Here is a 20,220-nt window from a genome sequence, read left to right on the forward strand (position 1 = left end):
TAAATCAAATGGAGAGAAAAAGAGGTACAGATATAAAATATTTATACTGTTTTTTATATTAACCTATGTAGTTCCCTTTGTCAGTGCTCCTTATTTCTTTGTGTGGATGCAAGTTGTTGTCTAGTACCCTTCCTTTTATCGGGAAGGACTCCCTTCAGTATTTCTTGTAGCAGGTCTTCTAACAAGATATTCTCTCAGTTTTTGCTTATCTGGAACTGTCTAAATTTTACTTTCATTTCTTTAAGGATAGTTTTGCTGGATTTAGTTTTTTGGGTTCATAATTTTTTCTTTCAGGATTCTGAACACATTATCCTAATGCCTTCTAGCCTACATGAGAGTCAGATAGTAATCTTATTGAGGATCCTTTGTAGGTGATGAGTTACTTCTCTCCTGTTGCTTTCAAGATTCCCTGTTTGGCTTTGGCTTTTGGTATTTTGACTATAATGTGTCTAGGTATGGATCTCTTTAGGTTTATCCTGCTATCAGTTTGCTGACATTCTGGTGTGTGTAAATTAATGTTTTTATTGAATTTGGAAAGATTTTAGTCATTATTCCTTCAAATATTTTTTCTGTCCTTTTCTCTCATTCTTCTTCTTCTGGGACTCCCGGAATATATGCTATGTTGGTGACTTGATGATTTCCTACAAGTCTAAGCTCTGAGTTGGCTATGATAAAGACAAGCTTTGAGAATGGATCTTCTCCAGGGATCTGCCAGACAGGTCAAATAGTAACCCTTTTCTGGGTATGAGGCTTTCTGAAGAGCTCCAAACTCATTCTGTTCTCTTCAGTGGCCACTAGGCTGCTGGTTTTCATAGCACAGTTCTGACACTAGCTGGTTTCCAAGATTACTGAGTAGCTGGTAAGAAGGAGAAGGGATAGGACAAGTTTAAATGCTACAAAAATGTGCTGTTCTTACTAACATTCAGTTATTTCTTAAATAAAACATTTTCAAACTATTGTAAGTTTTTGGTTAATTTCCAGATTTTTGAAAAATTAATTTTGACTATTTTTTTTTCTAGAGTTCCTGTTGCTTTTATGAAGGAAAAGATTTTAAGAGGTTCTCACCTGACCATTCCAGAGTGCTTTAAATTGTTTATATAAACAGGACCCTAAAACCCTAGTGGTGGCTCTATCTGAAAGAATGTCAATGAGATAAAACTTGAGTCTTGGCAGCCGAAGTTACAAGGAAACAGAAATGATAAATAAGACAAGGAAGAGTAAGCAGAAGCTGTAAAGTCAACAAAAATAGAGTACTGGGGAAGTATAAGGTATTGGTAGAGAGCCAAGTAAGGAGCAGACACACAGAGCTGCTGATTCACTTAGTGGTCAAACAATAGAAGAAATACAGACAAATAGGTGGCACTGTGGCACAATGGATAGCACATTGGACTTCTAGTGATGAAAGAAAGACACACAGATTTCTTCTGCTCCTCCTGCCCATTCTGCCACCTTGAAATCAGAACCATGTACGTGTTTCTGCTCTTCCTGTGATCTGTTCAGCTTTTTTGGGGACCTTTAAAATGAAATGAAGTAAGTTGATCTCCTTGAACAACACAGTTTGAACCGCACAAGTCCACGTATACACAGATATTTTTCAACCAAACAGGGATCGAAAATACAATATTCATGAAATACAAAACCTGTGCATATTTCAGGCTGACTTCTCGTATACACGGGTCTCACAGAGTTGACTGCGAGACTTGAGTATGCACAAATTTTGGTATCCATGGGGTGTCCTGGAACCAATCCATCCACGTCTACCAAGGGATGACTGTAATTTGAGTGAGTGCCTATTCCTTCTAGCCAAAAGAGACAAATAAAATAGCCAGACAGAGAAAGGGAAAGGGTATTCCAGGCACAGGCAAGTCATAAAACAGCCTGGAATGTATGCAAAGATGAAAACTTCAATCCAAAATAGAAGAAAAGGCTGAGAACTAGGAGAAAAGAAACAGTCAATAGGACTAAAAATAGGTTGCTTAAGTGGTCTTTGTGAACAAGGAACAAAGTACACAGCTTTATATCCTGCATTGCCAGGAAGGTGCCCAGGGTTTGGTTCCCTAAACTGGGTTAATACCCAGAGAATTCAGACTGAAAGGATCTTGTTTCTTTAAAGCAGAAATTCTCAAACTGTGGTCCCCAGAGGAGCTGTATCAGCACCACCCGGGAACTTGTTAGAAATGCAAATTCATGGTCATGCGAGATAGCTCATCCCTGTAATCCCAGCACTTTGGGAGGCCGACGCGGGCAGATCACTTGAGGTCAGGAGTTCGAGACCAGCCTGGCCAACATGGTGAAACCCCGTCTCTACTAAAAATACAAAATAAGCCAGAAATTGCTTGAACTCAGGAGGCGGAGGTTGCAGTGAGCTGAGATTGCCCTACGGCACTCCAGCCTGGGCAACAGAGGGAGACTCCATCTCAAAAAAAAAAAAAGAAAAGAAATGCAAATTCGCAGCCCCCACTACAGATCTACAGAATCAGAAACTTTGGTGGAGGGTCCCAGCAGTTTCTGTTTTAATGATCCCTCCAGGTGATTCTGATGTATGCTAAAGAACCACAGCTCTGTCTAGCGGAGAAAGCAGGCCTTTGCTTGGACTCAGCAGGGAGAAGCCCAGGCACAAATTAGGGGTAACGTATGCACAGCGCTGGGCACAGTGAGATTATTCACCCCTTATGGAGCCCACTTGCATGTGGCTAGTAGTGAAGAAGCCTCACTCTAGCTCGCAGAAGTCTCCTGCATCCCCACCACTGGCTAAGTGTAGAAGAGTGCAGAAAGGAGACAAGAGGGGGAGCATTGTGTGTAGTAAAAGCAGTGACCTCTGCTCACCCTGATGAGAGGAGGGATCCAGAATATCCTACATCCAGACTGATATTCACATTATTGTAGGTTCAAGCCTCCACTTGAGTTTTACAGCCGCTTGGAGCTGAACTGTGCTAATTTAAACCTAAACTCAAAATTATAAATGCAGGAGAACAAGTCCTCCTTCAGGATAGGTCTCTTATTTTCTTAATTGGTTGTTGGAATGTTCCATCTTCCTGTGGCGAAAGGGTTAGAGCGCCCTGGTCAATCCAGAGACTGTTCTACCTTGTGGCAGACGAGATGTCACTAACGGCTGATCAGGCAGGCCTCTGTAACAACTGTTTCAGCACTGTCTGAGTGGTTAAAGGTTAAAAGCTGAAAGAGTCCCCTTATACAAAGGCTAGAACGTAACAAAAACCCACTAAGAGTTTTGCCTAGGCCTTTCCTGGGCCTTGAAGCATGACAAGATAATGAAGGAATTCTTAACAGGACCCATTTAGGATTAAACGGGTTTTTATTGGAGGTCTGAAGAGACTCTCCAGACCTCCACTAACAAGTTTATTGGGGGCCTGAAGGTTTGGGGGTCTGAACTCCCAAAATCTCCATGATTTGGCAGGAGACAAGATAAGGGTAATCATCCCAGCGCCTGGACCCATGTAGATGAAGTAAATTTACAGAGGCTCCAGAGGACTGCCTTCAGGACTCAGACCTTAGTTACGGATTAGAAGAAGTTAATCACTTATGTCTTTAGATGCATGCACACTTACACACAGACATATAGCTTAGAAGGTGTGTAAGCTCTGGAAAACTTCGTAATTTTGAGTTGGTCTGGCAATTTTTTGCAGGTCTTCTCCCTGTACCCAGTTACAAAAATAACTCTCTTCTTTCCCAGTTCATCTGCATCTCCACATTGGGCTGCAAGAATAAGCAGCCCGACCCTCAGTATGGTCTGGGAACAACGTCTCCTCCAACCTCAATGCAGGCTGTTGTGCAAGACCCTCATGCTCTAGCCTTCAGCAGCTTTGAGTGCACATAGTTTATTGATCCTCAACAGTAGTATCAACAGGGCAGCTTAAAAAGAAATTTTAAGTCCAAGCCACATCCCAGAGCAGTTAAATCAGAATTTCTAGAAGTGGTTCAATCATCGCTATTTTCAGAAAGTCACCAAGGTGATTCTAACATGCAGCCAGGATTGAGAACTACTGAGGATTAAAGTTTTTGTGTGAATCCCATCTTCCTTCTGTCTGGTCTCTAATGCTTAAGGGAAGGAGGGTCGCCTTTGATAAGGAGACCCGGACTCTTGGTAAGGAGGTTCATGAGACTTAATTATTCCAAGGTTATGACATGGCAAAAGTGTCCAACAACTAATATGTATAATTAAAATTTAATAATATATTTTGTGAGTCAATCATTCAACAAATATCTATGGCATGCTTATTACATGTCAGACATTCAGGATATAATAAGTAGACAAAAATTCCTGCCTTCATGAAGCTTACATTCTAGTGGGGGGAATAACAAATTGTAAAATATATGCTATGTTAAATGGTGACAAGGACTATGGGAAAAAATAACGCAGAGAATAAGACCAGGAATTCCCCAGGACTAGGGAGGATTTGCTCTTTTTAGAATGGCAGAGACTTAAGTCAGAAAGAAGAAGTAGCCCTGCAGACATCCGGGGAGAAAGGTCAATTCAAGCAGTGGAGGATTACCCTAGAGTAAAAGTGTGCCTGCCATGTGCTAAGCTCCTCGCAGACATCATTGAATTTTATTCTCACACAACCCTTTAAGCGGGGTATTATCCCCATTTTCCAGTGTTCAGAAAGGATCAGTAGGCCAGATGCAGTGGTTCATGCCTGTAATCCCAGCACTTTGGGAGGCTGAGGTGGGTGGATCACTTGAGATCAGAAGTTCGAGACCCGCCTGGCCAACAAGGTAAAACCCCATCTCTACTAAAAAAAACAAAATTTTCCGGGCATGGTGGTACATTCCTATAGTTCCAGCTACTCAGGAGGCTGAGGCAGGAGAATCGCTTGAACCCAGGAGGCAGAGGTTGCAGTGAGCAGAGATCGCACCACTGCACTCCAACCTGAGTGACAAAGCAAGATTCTGTAAAAAAAAAAAAAAAAAAAAAAAAAAAGAAAGAAAGAAAGAAAAAGAAGAAAAAGAACGAAAAAGAAAACCACACAGACAGGATCAGTAGCTTGTCCAAGGGCACAGTAAAAGTTGAAGCTGAAATTCCAGGTCTGTGCAACCTTAAAGGTCCTGCTCTTAAGCCCTACTCTACTGCCTCTGTCATCATCACATCTCACCCCTGCCATGGAGATGTCACAGGCAAGCAATGTCTGGGGAATGATGAGTGTCCCAAGGAGTAAGGGTGAGTGCGTGCCCCATAACCCATCTTTCCTCCCCACTACCACCAGCGCCAAAGACTGGTTTCTATGCCAGGTGTTGATGCTGTCCCTCCATGCTTCTCTTCTCCTAAAGACCTCCAATACACACACACATACACACATACACACATACACACATACACACAAGCACATCCCTTATCAAACCGGCCCAGTCCTGTTTCCTGTCCTTTCTGCTTCTTTCACTGATCTGCTCTCCACAGGGCGATCTTAGGCCAGATCATTCACTGTTTCAGAGCCGTCAAGATGACATAACAGAATCCTAGTATCTCAGAATTTCTGTTTGGTAGTTAGGACCATCCTTCAGGGGCTTCCTCGGCCCCTAGGAACCTCTCTCAGCCCTAAAAGTGGTGTCCTAGGGGCAAATACTCAGATTACTCTTTTACTCTGACCTGAAGTCATCTCAAGGCATTCTCTTCCCCATCAGTATCTACAGGTTTTGTGGTGTTTTTTGTTTTTTGGTTTTGTTTTGTTTTGTTTTAATAAGAGTGGCCCAGAGCGTGAGTACCATATGAGAGCCCAATAAGAGAGGTGGTTGGGGGTATGAGCTTTGGATTGGTTGGTTTGCATATGAAAGGCACACTTGCAACTGAGTCCTTTCTATATCCAGGAATTGACTAAGTCCTAGGAGGGGCAGTCCCTCCAGAATCAGCCAGGCCCCAGATGTCAAAACATCAAAAAATACAGAAAATAAAAAGACATGATGAAGTCAGTGCTGATTTGTTTATCCATCTCCTCCCGCCTGCAGCGCAGTGCCTGGCCATAGCAGATGGTTCAGTGGTTGCTCACAGAAAAGATTTAGAAGAGCAGCACAGAAAAAGCAGTTATGTCTCGGGAGACACACAAGGGTCGGAGTGGGAGGTGTTGATCACACTGTTTTCCATCCCTGACAGGCAGCAGACAACAAGACTCGAGGGACAGGTAGTAGGAAGGGGAGTTCTCATGGAGGATGAAGGAAGTATTTTGAGAGAGAGGCAATCTCAGTAGGACCCCACCACGACAGACAAGTGGGACCGCTGGAGATCAGGAGGGCTCCAGACGTCACAAGGGCTCCTCGTTATATCGCTGAGCCCAGGTGAGCCACAGTCCTTCCCAGGGTCTACAGACATCACCTCCTGCATTTGCCATCACTACCCCCTCCCCGGTCTAACACTTGAAAGTCCTGAAATGCCGGTGATACTGGCCGGAGCTGCCGTCCTCATCTCAGGTAACGGACTCATCACCTGCCCTCCCCTCTTGCATGGTGCCTGGGCACCTTCCATTGTTCTCTGGAGCTTGGCTGGCTGCCAGGCCTTAAATCCAAAAGTTTCTTTCTTTCCTGTGCTGGCACAAAAGAAAGTTTTGCCCCTTAGATGGACTTTTTTCCCCATTCTTCCCCACAATGACCAGACTCTGAAAGGAATAGCAAATGACTGTTTCCTCTTAGCTGAGTAGTGAGATCTTGATCAGCTCAAGCCCAGAAGGTTTGCGGATCAACATTCACTCAGCAAACCTCGATGAATCGTGATGTGGGACGAAGAGGGTAAACTCACAGCATTTAACAAGAGTTATTCAACAATCAAATGCATGCTTGACAGTGGCCAAGTGCTTCTGCACATTTGCTTTTATCTTAGATCCCAACTCCGCAAAGAGGTGAGGGAGTATATTATTCCTATTTTATCCATGTTGGAAACTGAAACTCAGAAAGTCAAATAACTTGCCCAAGGTCAAGGCAAGAACTAAGAGCTTTTAACTCCCCTGCGGACTGTTCTGGCCTCATCCCTGCTGGGAGACACTGCTTCTAAACTTCAGGGCAAAGAGGGGAGCTTCTTCTTGTCTTCTGTTCGGGAGGCAGGAATAGTAGAAGAGCACAGATTTCGGAGCCAAAAAATGTAGATTTGAATCTGTTCCTACCCCTCACCAGCTGTGTGACCTTAAGTGTGTTACTTAATATATCTGAGGCTCCATCTCCTCTTACCCAGAGAAGAACAGGCTACTCCTCACAGGGTTTTTGTAAAGACTCAGAGAACCAACTTTAATAACACACCTGGCTTAGTGCCTGATACAAAGTAGCTGTGCAGTAGTAGTGCCTGATACAAAGTAGCTGTGCAAAAACTGCTGGTTCTCCCTGTTCTTCTGTGCTGGGGCAACAGTTTGGCCACATGGAAATAATCATTCTGAGTCCTGAGCTGGACAGGATCCCCAGGAGCTGACAGTTTGAGGTTTACGGGCTATGACTAAGGGGTATGAGATTTTCCGGCATGATGCTCACACAAAACCCTGAATGTGAGGTTGGGGGTGAGTACAGCATGCTGGCGCCTGAACAGAACCCTTGAGGGACACTTGAGATCATGACTTAAGAACACTTGGGTGTGCGGTGACATCACAGGGGTCAGGGGAGGCATGCTGAACTTCACAGTGGCTCTCCCACGCAGTTGGGCAAATTCCTTGGGCCTCCCTGACTTTCCTTAATAAGCCCTTTCTGTCTTCATTCTCCAAGAACTCATTAAATCCTTTCTTGATGCTATTTTCATTCTGTGGTTCAAATATCAGAGTAAGGAGCGCCATAAAATTGTCCCCAGCAGGAGATTTCTTTCATAAATCCTGAAATAAATTTTTTCCAGCTTTAACGAGTGGTGGCCACTTTGAGACTCAGCAAACATGTCAGCTTCGACCCTGACCATGACTTGATTTTACAGCATGTTGCTTCTGCCAATCAGTGCGCCCCTGATGGACATGTCTTCATTTATTCAGTCAGCTTGGCTTAGCGTTCATTCTTGAGAAAAATCCAGCCTGGTCCCTTAGGACCTTCCATTAATAGACTGGTTTTGTTGCAGTAGCTACCGCCAACCTGCTGTTCCCTCTCAGTTTATTTGCTTTGCCAATTCACTTTCACTCCAGCCTTCTCTTACACTTTTCAGCCTCCTGTCACAATGAAGGCTTAAATGGGCAGCTTCTCTTTACTTAGAAGGACCAATGCCAGATAAGGGTGGGTTCGAGGAGGATTCAGGGGCCTGGACCACACCTTACCCGGTGCCTGATTGGCAGGGGCACACTGATTGGCAGGTGTCCTGGGTCTGTTCCATCCTTTTGGTACCTTGGGTCCTACAATTAAAAGAGAAAGCAGAGACTGCCTAGCTCACAGACCCTGAGGATGATTTACTGACTTCATGGCACCCGAGAGTGTCATGAATGCCTGGCTCAAGCCCAGCTCCAGAGAGTAAATTTCAAAAAATGTCAAATATATGTAAACTATCCTCTCCCCACTGGTGTTGCATATTGTACAATTTCACTGAAACCTCAACCTGAATATCATCATAAGAACATCATCATAGAACCCACATTCTCTGACTAGCACTGGGGGCATGATTAGGAACAATTGAAGCACAAATGCAGTGTTCATTCCCAGTTAGAAGAGATTTGACTTCAAAGGTCCAATATGAATTCTTTCCTTAAAGAAGCACACTAGAGCACACTAGAGCAGAAGCACACCTGAACTAGAGATTCAGGTTCTAGTGCCAAACTACTGGATTCAAATCCAAGCTCTGCCACTTGCTAGCTGTGTGACTTGGGCAAGATGTTTAACCTCTTCTGTGCCTCAGTTTCCTCATTTGTAAAATAGAAATAATAATAGCCATCAACTTGTAGGGATGCTGTGAAGAATAAAAGTGTCAGTACATATAAAGCGCATAAAACAGCATCTGGCAGATAGTAAGTGCTCAGTAAAAGAAACACTCTCCAATCTCCTCTTGCTGGACTTTTATACTGCCTGGAGCCTCCCTGGGAGTACACAGGCTGGAGTTTCCAGATGGATGTGGGCTCTTTCAAAATCCCGACATCAGCAACATTTTGTGTGGGTTCCCGAATGTCCACAATCATGGTTCAGACACTAACCAAGATTATGCAAATTTCACACACTGTCTGTAAGAAAGATGAGCCCAGTGTAGCCATCCCACCCCCACTTTCCAATATTTTTGAGAGAAGCTCCTCAACCACCACAGGAAAGAAGTCTTTATCAAGGCAACCCCAACAGTCCAGTGTCAGCCATGGTGAAGGCCAATTGTGGTCTCCCAGTGAACGACTGACACAAGTCACAAAATACCCTTCACTCTCAAGGTAGGAATAATTTCATATATCTCCAGTTCTCATATATGGCTAGGGGGGTTCTCAAACATTTTTAAATTTCATTTAAAATGTATTTTAACCATCTAAACAAACCACAATGAAAATGTGGTATATACCCAATTTTGATACATAGAGGCCACCAGCCCATTAGCTTAGGATGCCAAATTAACTTATTGTTATGCAGGCCTCTGAATGAAGTTTTCTCGTTTTAATTAAAAAGTACCCTAAGGGCCAGGTGCGGTGGCTCACGCCTGTAATCCCAGCACTTTGGGAGGCCGAGGCGGGTGGATCACGAGGTCAGGAGATCGAGACCATCCTGGCTAACACGGTGAAACCCCGTCTCTACTAAAAATACAAAAAATTAGCCGGGTGAGGTGGCAGGCGCCTGTAGTCCCAGCTACTCGGGAGGCTGAAGCAGGAAAATGGCGGGAACCCGGGAGGCGGAGCTTGCAGTGAGCCGAGATCGCGCCACTGCACTCCAGCCTGGGTGACAAAGCGAGACTCCGTCTCAAAAAAAAAAAAAAAAAAAAAAAAAAAAAGGACCCTAAGAATCAAGCTGTGAAAAGGCTATTGCTATTTGCAACTACTCAACTGTATAAATCAGGATTTCTTGGTGCTATGCAACCCAAACCAAAATCTAGAGAGAAACTGGATGCCAACACTGATACAACTCTGCAATTTGATGCATAGGCCCTGATTTCAATATTCTGTGCTCATCAAAACAACATCATTCACATCAATACAGAGTAGGTATCACCAATTACAAAATACATGCATGGGCATAAAATACTGCTCTCATCTCTTTTATGTTTAAGGGTTCCAAATAAATATTTTATTATTGGAAGAAGTTTGAAACCCCACTATAATTGTTATAATGGTAGTCCAGTGTCCCTCAAAACCCTCCTCCATGCCTCTCCCAGAGCAATGCAATCTCTCCATTATACGCCTATGATTGTGACTCTCTCCTACTTGAAAACTTTCAGCGGCTCCTCCCATTCCCCATAAGACAAAGTGAGGACTCCTCGGCTTGGAAGACAAGGGCATAGCAATCTCGTTCCCACACACTGTTCACTGGCATCTCTTGTTCCCTGGCATCAGTCCCTGCTCCAGCTGCACAGAACTGCTTGGTATTTCCTAGGAAATGTCAGGTATTTTCATACTATTCCCTTGGCCCCAAATGCCCTTCTCTCTCTCCCGCTCTGCTCCCGGCCACCTCCCCTCACTCCAACTCAGTTCTGAAATTCATCCGTCAGGACCCAACTCAAGCAGCATCTCCTTAAGCAGCCCATGGCTCATTGGTGCCCCTGTAGCGCCTTACACCTGGCTCTATAGTGAAATCATCAGCATGCATCTCCACGTTCCCCACCTGACTGAGAGCTTCTGCTGATGTAGTGATGTATTTATCTTTATATTCCGGCACACACAGGTGTAAAATAACGTAGAAGGAAGAGAGGGAGGAGACAGAGGGAAGAGGGAAGAGGCTAGAAGGGAGGACAGAAGGGGAGGAAGTGACAGCCGGAGGACAGAAGGGGAGGAAGTGACAGCCAAGCCTCTCATGCCACGCCTGCCCACCTCCCAGGAGCACAGAAATAGCCCTTCCAGATTAAGCTGTGTTCCTGGACTACCTGCGTGATTACTCTTTTCCCTGCTCTTTCAAGATAATAATACCTTTGATTCCATTTCAGCGTCATAACACTGAATAACACTTGTGAAGCAGTGTTACTCCTATTAGACAGATGAGGTAACTGAGACCAGAGACATAAGGTGATGGGCCAGAATTCTGCCAAGGCCCTGGTCTAAATCCCCTAAGGGCCCAGTTTACCCATCACTGTGTGTTCAGTTCATATGTACGTGTGTGTAAGTATGCACACTTTGCTGGGGCACTGTGGGGGGAGGGACGTGGCTTAGTCTTTTCTATTAAAGAGATGATTCAGCCAAAGCTACCATTTTGTGAATTAGAAGCAGCATTTTTGCCTTGGGCTTTTTATTCTGTGCAGATAGGTTGGTATGGAAACCATGCTTCTGAGGTTGCAATCAAAACACCATTTGCCTCTATTGGTGTTCTTAAAACGTTACATGCTGATAGTAGATGAGAAATTTTTACATTTACCACATCAATTCTTTCTTGTCAACAAGTATCTATCCATAAATGGTTGTAAAGTAATTGTAGCAAACTCTTTCAAAATACTTCATATTTGTGCACTAACAGCAAACAAATATAGCTACTTTTCAGCATCTGTCTCCAACTAGATAGTAAGCTCCTTGAAGGCAGTGATATTTCATTCATCTCTGGGTGCTCAAGGATTAGATAGCGAAAGGCACCAAGGACACATTCAATAAATGGGGTTTGACTGGATAAATAAGACAACTGTCAGTCTTGCCAGTACAGGTTAACCACAACCTTTTACACTGGCCTAGCCCTACACAACCTTCAAAGCCTTCTTGCTACTTGACTTGGTCTTCCCATCTTTTCCACAAGTTAAACAGGGGACATATTATTAGTCCCATCATACGGAGGAGAAAATAGAAACTCAGCAAAGTCCAGTGACTTAGCTGGGCTGGTCAACAAGCACTGGAGACCAGGTTAGAGCCCAGGCTTGCCAGCTTCTGGGCCAACACCCTCCCCTCCTCCCCACCCAGCCCCCGCCCCGCCCTGCCCCACCCCACCCCACCTCACCCCGCCCAATACCTCCACACATTGAGCACCAAGTACCTGCTCAACAGGCTCCAGAACGCCCGCAGCTGACTCCCATCCTTCTCTGCTGTTTCATGAGCATCCTCTATGGTGATTCAGTTTAACGCAGACCTCTCCAAAATGCATCTGGACTCGCACCCCAGCTCCTCTTCCACAGCTTTTCCTTGACGCTGCACGTCCCTTTTTGCCTAATTAGTTTCGGCTTACCTTAGTTTTCACTGAAGTCTGCCCTGCCAGAGTTCTGGAGTACAGTGTATTTGTACACTAGAGTTTTTCTCGGTGCTTATTGACATTGATTTCTAGGAGGCCATGTGAGTGGGGATGATAATGAATCACTCTGGGTACTTTTCCGCAGAGAATGAGCCCAGGGACCACCATGGGGGCTGGGCTGATGCGGACATGGAGCTCCCTGAAATGTATCAGGGGATGCTTTACAGTACTTTAGGGAAGTAAGGACTCACAGGAGACACGTCTATTTCTGTCATCCTGCCTTTTTGTCTCACTCTGAAGGTTAGGAGTAACCATCAATACCCCAATACCCATGGAGACCAGATGGGAGAAGCCCTCCCTGCTCCGAGCTGCTCACCTTAAAGGACCCGTCCCCTGCAGGGCCAAGACCAGAGTGAGGCAGGAGCCGGCCTGCCTTTGTGTGACCCTGAGAGTGATGCCTCCTTAAATCTGCACTGAGGCACATCACCTGCCTCGCCCTAGTCCCAGCCCTGCTGTCCCGGGCCTTCTTTGACCAGACCCACCCTAAGGGCAGAATTTGCAATGTTGATGTCCTGTGCCTACCCAGACCTGTCTCTCTCTCTAGATCATGAAATTCCCAAGGTCCCTAAGCCCGCTTCCAGAGGCTGCACAGGTGCCACTGCTGGGCATACCCCTGCATGGCTGTGCAGACGGCCCTTAGCAGACGGCCCTGGCTGAGGGCGTGGGAAGAAAAGGTGGCCAGAAGCCTACTCTCTTCATCAGCCAAGCTCCAGGATGGAATCCAAAACTTCAAGAATTCAAAATTTGGATCTGACCTTCCATAATTGTATATGGTCTATTTTTTACGGTAAGAAGATAGAACGTTTTTAGTTTCACAATGTGTTAGGGTGATGTACTACTTTAAACTATTTATATGGGCCTCTATCCACACTCTTGTCTGGACCTCACAAATGTGAGCCTGGAGGAGTCTTGAGAGAGGATGACCTAAACTTCAGAAGACTCTGTGGAGAAATGACCCCTCCACACACACCTACTACTATAGGTCTCTATTTCTTGTATAGGACCATTGCAATTAATTCTTTGTCCTGATTTATGATCCTGCCTGCCAGGTAAATGTCAAGGTGGTATGTGAGCATGTGTATGAGGGGATAGGCTTAACATGGTCACTCATGAAGGATGAGGCCATTTTTGCTGAGGATGCAGCATGGTCGTTGGCATGAGAATTTCCCTGACATCGTCCATGAAGGAGGCAGCTAAACGTGGTGGGCCCTGCATCTGATTCCAGGCCCTGGAAAGTGGCTGGAATCAGATCTGCCTCCCTCACAATTAGGGGAGAAGCTCTGCAGAGTCTTACCTCAGCATCCTTACACTTCCTCCCTCCAGCCAAGCACAGTGACTCACGCCTGTAATCCCAGCACATTGGGAGGCCGAGGCAAGTGGATCATTTGAGGTCAGAAGTTCGAGTCCCTCCCTTTCTCTGCTTCCTTCAGGCCCTTCAAGCTTCCCACAAAATCAACACACATGCGTGCACATGGATCCTGTGATCTCTCAGAGCCTCCCAAGCCCCCCAGGCTTTCCACTCTCCTGCTACCTTCCGCCACCAGTTTTGACCCATTAGGATTGACGTGATACAAAATGAGGCCCACCTTTTGGTGGCCCCAGGGACAGTATAATGTCAACAAAACATGGGCTGTACAGCCTTAGACACACATGCAGGCGTAACATACATGCAAGGTCATCTTCAGCTGCAAGGTTCCGAGTCCCAAGTCTCAGCCCCCACCCAGGCCCACCCAGCCCCAGGCAGGCTAGGCCATAAAAGTCATTTCTGGATTGTGTCCATTATCAGGAGCAGGAGTGACAGACAAGCCCAGCTGGAGCCCTTTCTTCTGGGATCTTCCTTGGTAACACACCCTGTCAGGCCCATCACGTGCCGCTGGGTTTGGAGATTCTTGGACCCCACCTGCCTGCCAATGGTTCTGCTAGTCCAAAACTTTGTTCACTGTCCCACCTCATGTGTGGGAAAAGGCTGGTGGTTGGTGGGGACACTCTGGCCCCTGATGGTTGGGGAGGAGTTGGTCTAAATCCACTCCTCCCAGCCTCACCTTCGCCCTCCACCACCCACCTGGGTCCCTCCAGAAAACCTTGCAAGGTCTGACTTTCTGCCTGGGCCTCAGCAGTCCTCTCGAATGTTCCAGCCCCCTCCTGGATCTGCTATACAAATACAGGCTCACTGCCAAGATGTGGGAACAATAAATCTTCCCTCATTCTTTTATTCATGTCCTCACCTCTGCAGAGAGTGCTGAGGAAAAACAAACCTCACACAATCCCTGTGGGCTCTGGCAGTCTGGCAGTCTCTTCTTTGCTCCTCTCTGACGATCTTTGGAAGACAGAGGCCAGGAGAAGCAGCCCACCCAGCTCCTGTAGGGGCGGCAGGCCCTTCTCCTCCTCCTCCTGAGTGGGCCCAACCACTCGAAGCCAGCACCTGTAACATGCTGAGCCCGCACCAGGTTCTGGGGACCAGAAATCAGAGTGACCTGGGGAAACTGGGACATCGACATGCATGGCTTGCCGGAGTAACATTACACCTGCCTCACCTTCCTAGCTTCCTGCAAATTGCCAGAGAGCTTCTGGGCCTGGGAGGGCCAGGCTGTTTGCTCAAAACATTAGGTGAGGTGAGGGAGGGCTGTCCTGGCTACTGGCTCAGAAGCTACCACAGGGAAGAAGTGGCAACCAGGGCAGCTGCGGGCCCTGAGGAAGGAGGGGCTGTCTCCATAAGGGCCTCAAGGGCAAGGCAGCATCTGCTGGTGTCACAGCCTTTGCAAAACAGTTCAGACCTTGAGAATTCCTAGGACCTTCCTCCTCCAACTCTGGGCAACAGGGAGTGCTTCCATTAAGCTCAATCAAACTGAGGAAGGATAGTAGGAGTAGGGGGTGCACTGAATTTTGCAGAACTCCATTTATACAGAAGAGAGGCACTGGACTTAGGGTGAGCCACTGTCTTAGTTTATCCAGAACTGAAAAGTTTCCCAGGACATAAGCTTTTCAGTGCTAAAACCAGGACAGTCCTGGGCCAACTGGGAAGATGCGTCAGCCTAACGGAGGGGCTGTGGGAAAATTGATCCTCCCTGCCTGAGTCTGGCACGTGGCTAAGTCCAGAGCAGAGCTTGGATCCCAGACGTCTTCTAGTGGTTCTGCTAACCCACAGCTTTCCTCACTATTCTAGGCGTGAAAAAAGGCTGGAGGAAGGAGTGGGTCCTTGTGGCCAGCTTAGGAGCTGTCAAGGAAAACAGGAAGAAGGAAAGCATTCACTGTCTGCGGTAGAGAGGAAATTCCTTTAGCTGCCTTTGGGGAGCTAGGGCCCATAAGGCTTCAGACAGAGTCTGGGGTGTCAGAAAGTGAGCTGGGAGCACCCAAAAAACTGCCAGGTTGAGGGGCTCAACCTTTCCTTGAATCCTTGCCCAGGGTACAAATGCTGGGTACAGCAACGTGGCGAAAGCTGCCTTCCAAGTCTTTTGCCCAGTTTCTGTTGCTCCCATGGATGCAGAGGGCTCCCAGGGACAGCAGCCTGGCAGTGTTGTGAAGCCATAGCAAGCTGACTTCTATAGATCTGTCCCAGGGAACAGGCTCCTCCTAAAGGAGGAGTGGTGGACACACAAACTGGAAGTGGTGGACACACATCTCAAGAGGCAAAAGAAGTTTGAGTTAAAGCTGGTCTGACAAGGCAGATCCCATGGAGACCATCTTGCCAGACTTCTAAGTTGACAGATGAGAGACCAATATCCAGGGAGACTGTGTCACCTGCTGGAGAACACATTCCCACGTGGGATGTGATGGAACTCTGCATCTAGAACCGTTGTTTCCTACTATCAGATGCTATAGCCAGAGGTTCCTTGGAAGGGAGAAAACTCCAAGATGAGCCCAGCCCTTTGCAAGTCTCTGCCTTCCTGGAGCCCATGTGCTGTTCCGGGAGATGCTAAGTAGCAAGGGCTCTGTGCCTCTGCAGCCACTTCTCTCTCCATTCTGTTTGATTCCCCAGCTTGGTTCCCTCCAGCACCACCTCCAGGTGAAAACCTCCACGAATCCACCTGGAGTGCTCCATCCTGGGGAGACCCCTGCTTGGCTTCTCTCTTTCCCAGCCTTGAATGTGTGAGAAAGACCAGTCTCAGCCCTCAAGAGTAGGAAGCCGCTGCCTACCTACTTCCTTAGGAACCTGCCTAGGGGTGGAGGGATTTAACACAGAGTTGAAAGAGTCATTAACAACACCCTGCTCTGATCAGTTTAGTAGGACACAGAGTCCTGAGGGTGGGGCACACCCTGTGTGTTTGCTGTGGCATGTCTACGGGGGAGGTAGAGACAGGGCTCAGACCCAGGATGCTGGACTGGAAAGTGGGGACAGGTGAAAGTAGGTTTTCCTTTGAGTAGCCGTGGAGCAGCAAGAGGGTCCTGAGAGCATGGCCAGGAGACGGCGGAGGAGAGAGGAGAGAAGAAGCATCAGAGGGACTTGGGAAAACATCTGACAGCTACCAAACTGGCTCTAGGCATTTATAGCATTTCCAGTTTTGTCCTATTGTGGGTGAGCCAAGCACCTCCAAAAAGAAAATATAAGAAAGAGCCTGAGAAACGTTCCTGAGGAATGGCAGGGCCGCCCCTTGTTCCCAGAAACCCTTTTAGGAAAAGCACGACTCCACGGAAGGTGTCAGGAGGGGAGAACCTGCATCTGATGTTAGAGGGATGCTGAACCCTCTAGAGTCCTTGAGACCCCACAAGCACATAGAAGAAGAGGGAAGGGATCTGCACCCATCGTGGCAGCCAGGAATGACCCTCTTGGAACATCTCAGGAGGCTGGAAATCTCTGCCCAAGCAGGTGTGATGCTGAATCCTACCGGAGAAAGGCAGAGGTTTCGCACATACAGCGTTGCTCTGACTTCTCTAACAATAGGCTCTTGGAACTCACTGAGCAATTACTACCTCCCCACTCAGCTCTGTGCCTGGCTGGCTACTAGTAATTTATTGCAAGTAAGTCATTTCTCCAATAAAACAGTCAGCTTTTCTACCTCCGAATTCCCTACAGAGCTTAAGAGCACTGGGAACCCAGCTGGTCCTCATTAAAGCCCTTCTCAACCCGAATCTTCCCAACCTTCCTGGCCCCACCTCCACCCCCTCATTCCAGGAGCAGGCTCAGGGGAACAGAGCTGACCAGGCCACTCGCTTTCTTTCCCTTTCCAAAGAGCTGGACTGGCAGATGCTAACAAGGAAAGTGAGAGCTTCTGCATCCGCAGATCTGACTGCCTGGCCAAAGAGAACAGGAGCTTCTGTACAGGTAAGCAAGGAATTATTATTAGCAAATTCTCTAATTAGGGTACCCTTTATAGCTCTCCTATAGGAGATATTAATTTGTAAGTTTTAGTTAGACCATGAATCTCAGGGAGAACTGGGAATTTCTAAGAATACTTCCTGAGAAGGGTCTTTGGCAGGAGCCTCTAAAATTCCTGGGTTTTGGTTCCTTCATCTATAAAAGAGTAGGGCCGGGTGTAATGGCTTGCAGCTGTAATCCTAGCACTTTGGGACACCAAGGCAGGTGGATCACTTGAGGCCAGGATTTCGAGACCAGCCTGGCCAACATGGCAAAACCCTATCTGTACTAAAAAAAGAAAAGTACAAAAAAAATTAGCCATGCTTGGTGGTGCACACCTGTCGTCCCAGTCACTCAGGAGGCTGAGGCACGAGAATCGCTTGAACCTGGGAGGCGGAGGTTGCAGTGAGCCAAGATTGTGCCACTGCACTCTAGCCTAGCTGACAGAGTAACACTCTGTCTAAAAACAAAACAAAACAAAACAAATTTTAAAAGGTAGGTGTGTCAATGCATTGCCGTAAGCAGGTGACTTAGACCAGGTGACCTGAGCAAGTACATTTCAATTCTGTTCTGCTGTGCGATACTGGACCATCTCATTCATCCACGTGCATGACAGTGATGTGGATTTAGAGTAAAAAGACCCACGGTTGACATCCTGGCTTTGGTGCTTACCAGCTGGGTGTTCTTGGGGGAGTCACTTAATCTCTCTGAATTTTCTTATCTGGAAAATGAGGACAATAATAATAATATCTGCACCCTATAGATGTTGTGAGCTCCCACATACGGGCATGTTTTCTACACTGAAAAACACTATTCAAATGTTAGTGATTACTGAAAGACCTTGATGGCTGTAATTTGTTTAAACTTCCCTTTAAATATGCAAATGATTATGACTGACATCAGAAACACAAAAAAATATCACAGCTGCTGGATTTGCTGTTAACTTATCCCTGCCCAGGGGGATCCACTACCCCATCAGTGCCTCCTGAGACAGGGACTTAAGGGAACTGGGCAGTAAATGTTGATCTCAGGGTAAAGGCTGAAGGTTTGACCTCCAGGGACACAGGGCGAGGCTATTTTGCCATTCAGCAGAACTTCTCCCACGTTGTTTCTACAGTTTGACAGCAGACTCCCAGCAACTATTTCCCTGGTTAATAAACTGGCAGTAAATTGAAACCTTCATTTTATAGTGCACTTCATGTAAAGGGAGCAGACCCTCTAGAAATGAGTAATCATTTGTACAACTCCTCATAAAATATGCTGATAAACTCACAAAGTTCTGTTATTGCTAAATACTGATTGCATTTCTTTGGGTAAGCACCATAAAAAAAATTCATTGCAGTTTTTAGAAACAAGATGCCAATTACATTTTAAGTGCTAGAGAGGAGAGAGTAGGGGAGAGGCTTAACCAAGGAAATGCTAACTGGGCATAAACTCTGAAAGAGAGGCCAAGTCGAAAGACCCAGTTCCAAAACAAGAGCTAAGAAGGAGAGATGGGGCCAGGTGCGGTGGCTTACACCTGTAATACCAGCACTTTGGGAGGGGGAGGCAGGTGGATCACCTGAGGTCAGGAGTTCGAGACCAGCCTGGCCAACATGGTGAAACCCCCGTCTCTACTAAAAATACAAAAAATTAACCAGGCATGGTGGCTGTAGTGTGCCTGTAATCCCAGCTACTCGGGAGGCTGAGGCAGGAGAATTGCCTGAACCCAGGAGGCGGAGCTTGCAGTGAGCTAAGATGGCGCCACTGCACTCCAGCCTGAGTGACAGAGCAAGACTCTGTCTCAAAAAAAAAAAAAAAAAAAAAAAAAAAAAAAAAAAAAAAGAGAGAAGGAGAGACGGACCTTGCAGGGAAACCAAACCTTCCCAAGAGAGCATTGACTTAGGTGGTTCTCAAACTCAAAACCTCACAGCACCTGGATGGCTAAGGCTTTTCATTGCAGATCACGACATGTAGATTTTTTTTTTTTTTTTTTTTTTTTTGAGATGGAGTCTTACTCTGTCGCCCAGACTGGAGTGCAGTGGGGTGATCTCGGCTCACTGCCAGCTCTGCCTCCCGGGTTCACACCATTCTCCTGCCTCAGCCTCTCAAGTAGCTGGGACTACAGGCGCCCGCCACCACACCTGGCTAATTTTTTTGTATTTTTAGTAGAGACGGGGTTTCACCGTGTTAGCCAGGATGGTCTCGATCTCCTGATCTCGTGATCCACCCGCCTCGGCCTCCCAAAGTGCTGGGATTACAGGCGTGAGCCACCACAACTGGCCAACCCCATTTCTATAAAAAATACAAAAGAAGAATTAGCCGTGTGTGGTGGCGTGCACCTGTAGTCCCAGCTACCAGGGATGTTGAGGTGGGAGGATTCACTGAGCCCACAGCATCAAGGCTGCAGTGAGCTGAGATGTGCCACCACACTCCAGCCTGGGCAAAACAAGCACAAACCAAAATTCTAGAGTAGATGAGCAGGAGTCAGCACCAAAGCTTCAACATGTATAGAAGATAGCAGGAAAATTGTAATTCTACCCTGCAATATGTGCTTGTGTGGGTGGGTGTGTGTGTGTTTGTGTCTGTCTGTCTGTCTTTGTGCAAGTGAGAGAGAGGCAGACAGAGAAAACTGGACCAAGACCATATATCACTTTAATAACAGAACT

Source organism: Chlorocebus sabaeus, chromosome 1 (genome assembly GCF_047675955.1).
Source record: "Chlorocebus sabaeus isolate Y175 chromosome 1, mChlSab1.0.hap1, whole genome shotgun sequence".
Taxonomy (NCBI): domain Eukaryota; kingdom Metazoa; phylum Chordata; class Mammalia; order Primates; family Cercopithecidae; genus Chlorocebus; species Chlorocebus sabaeus.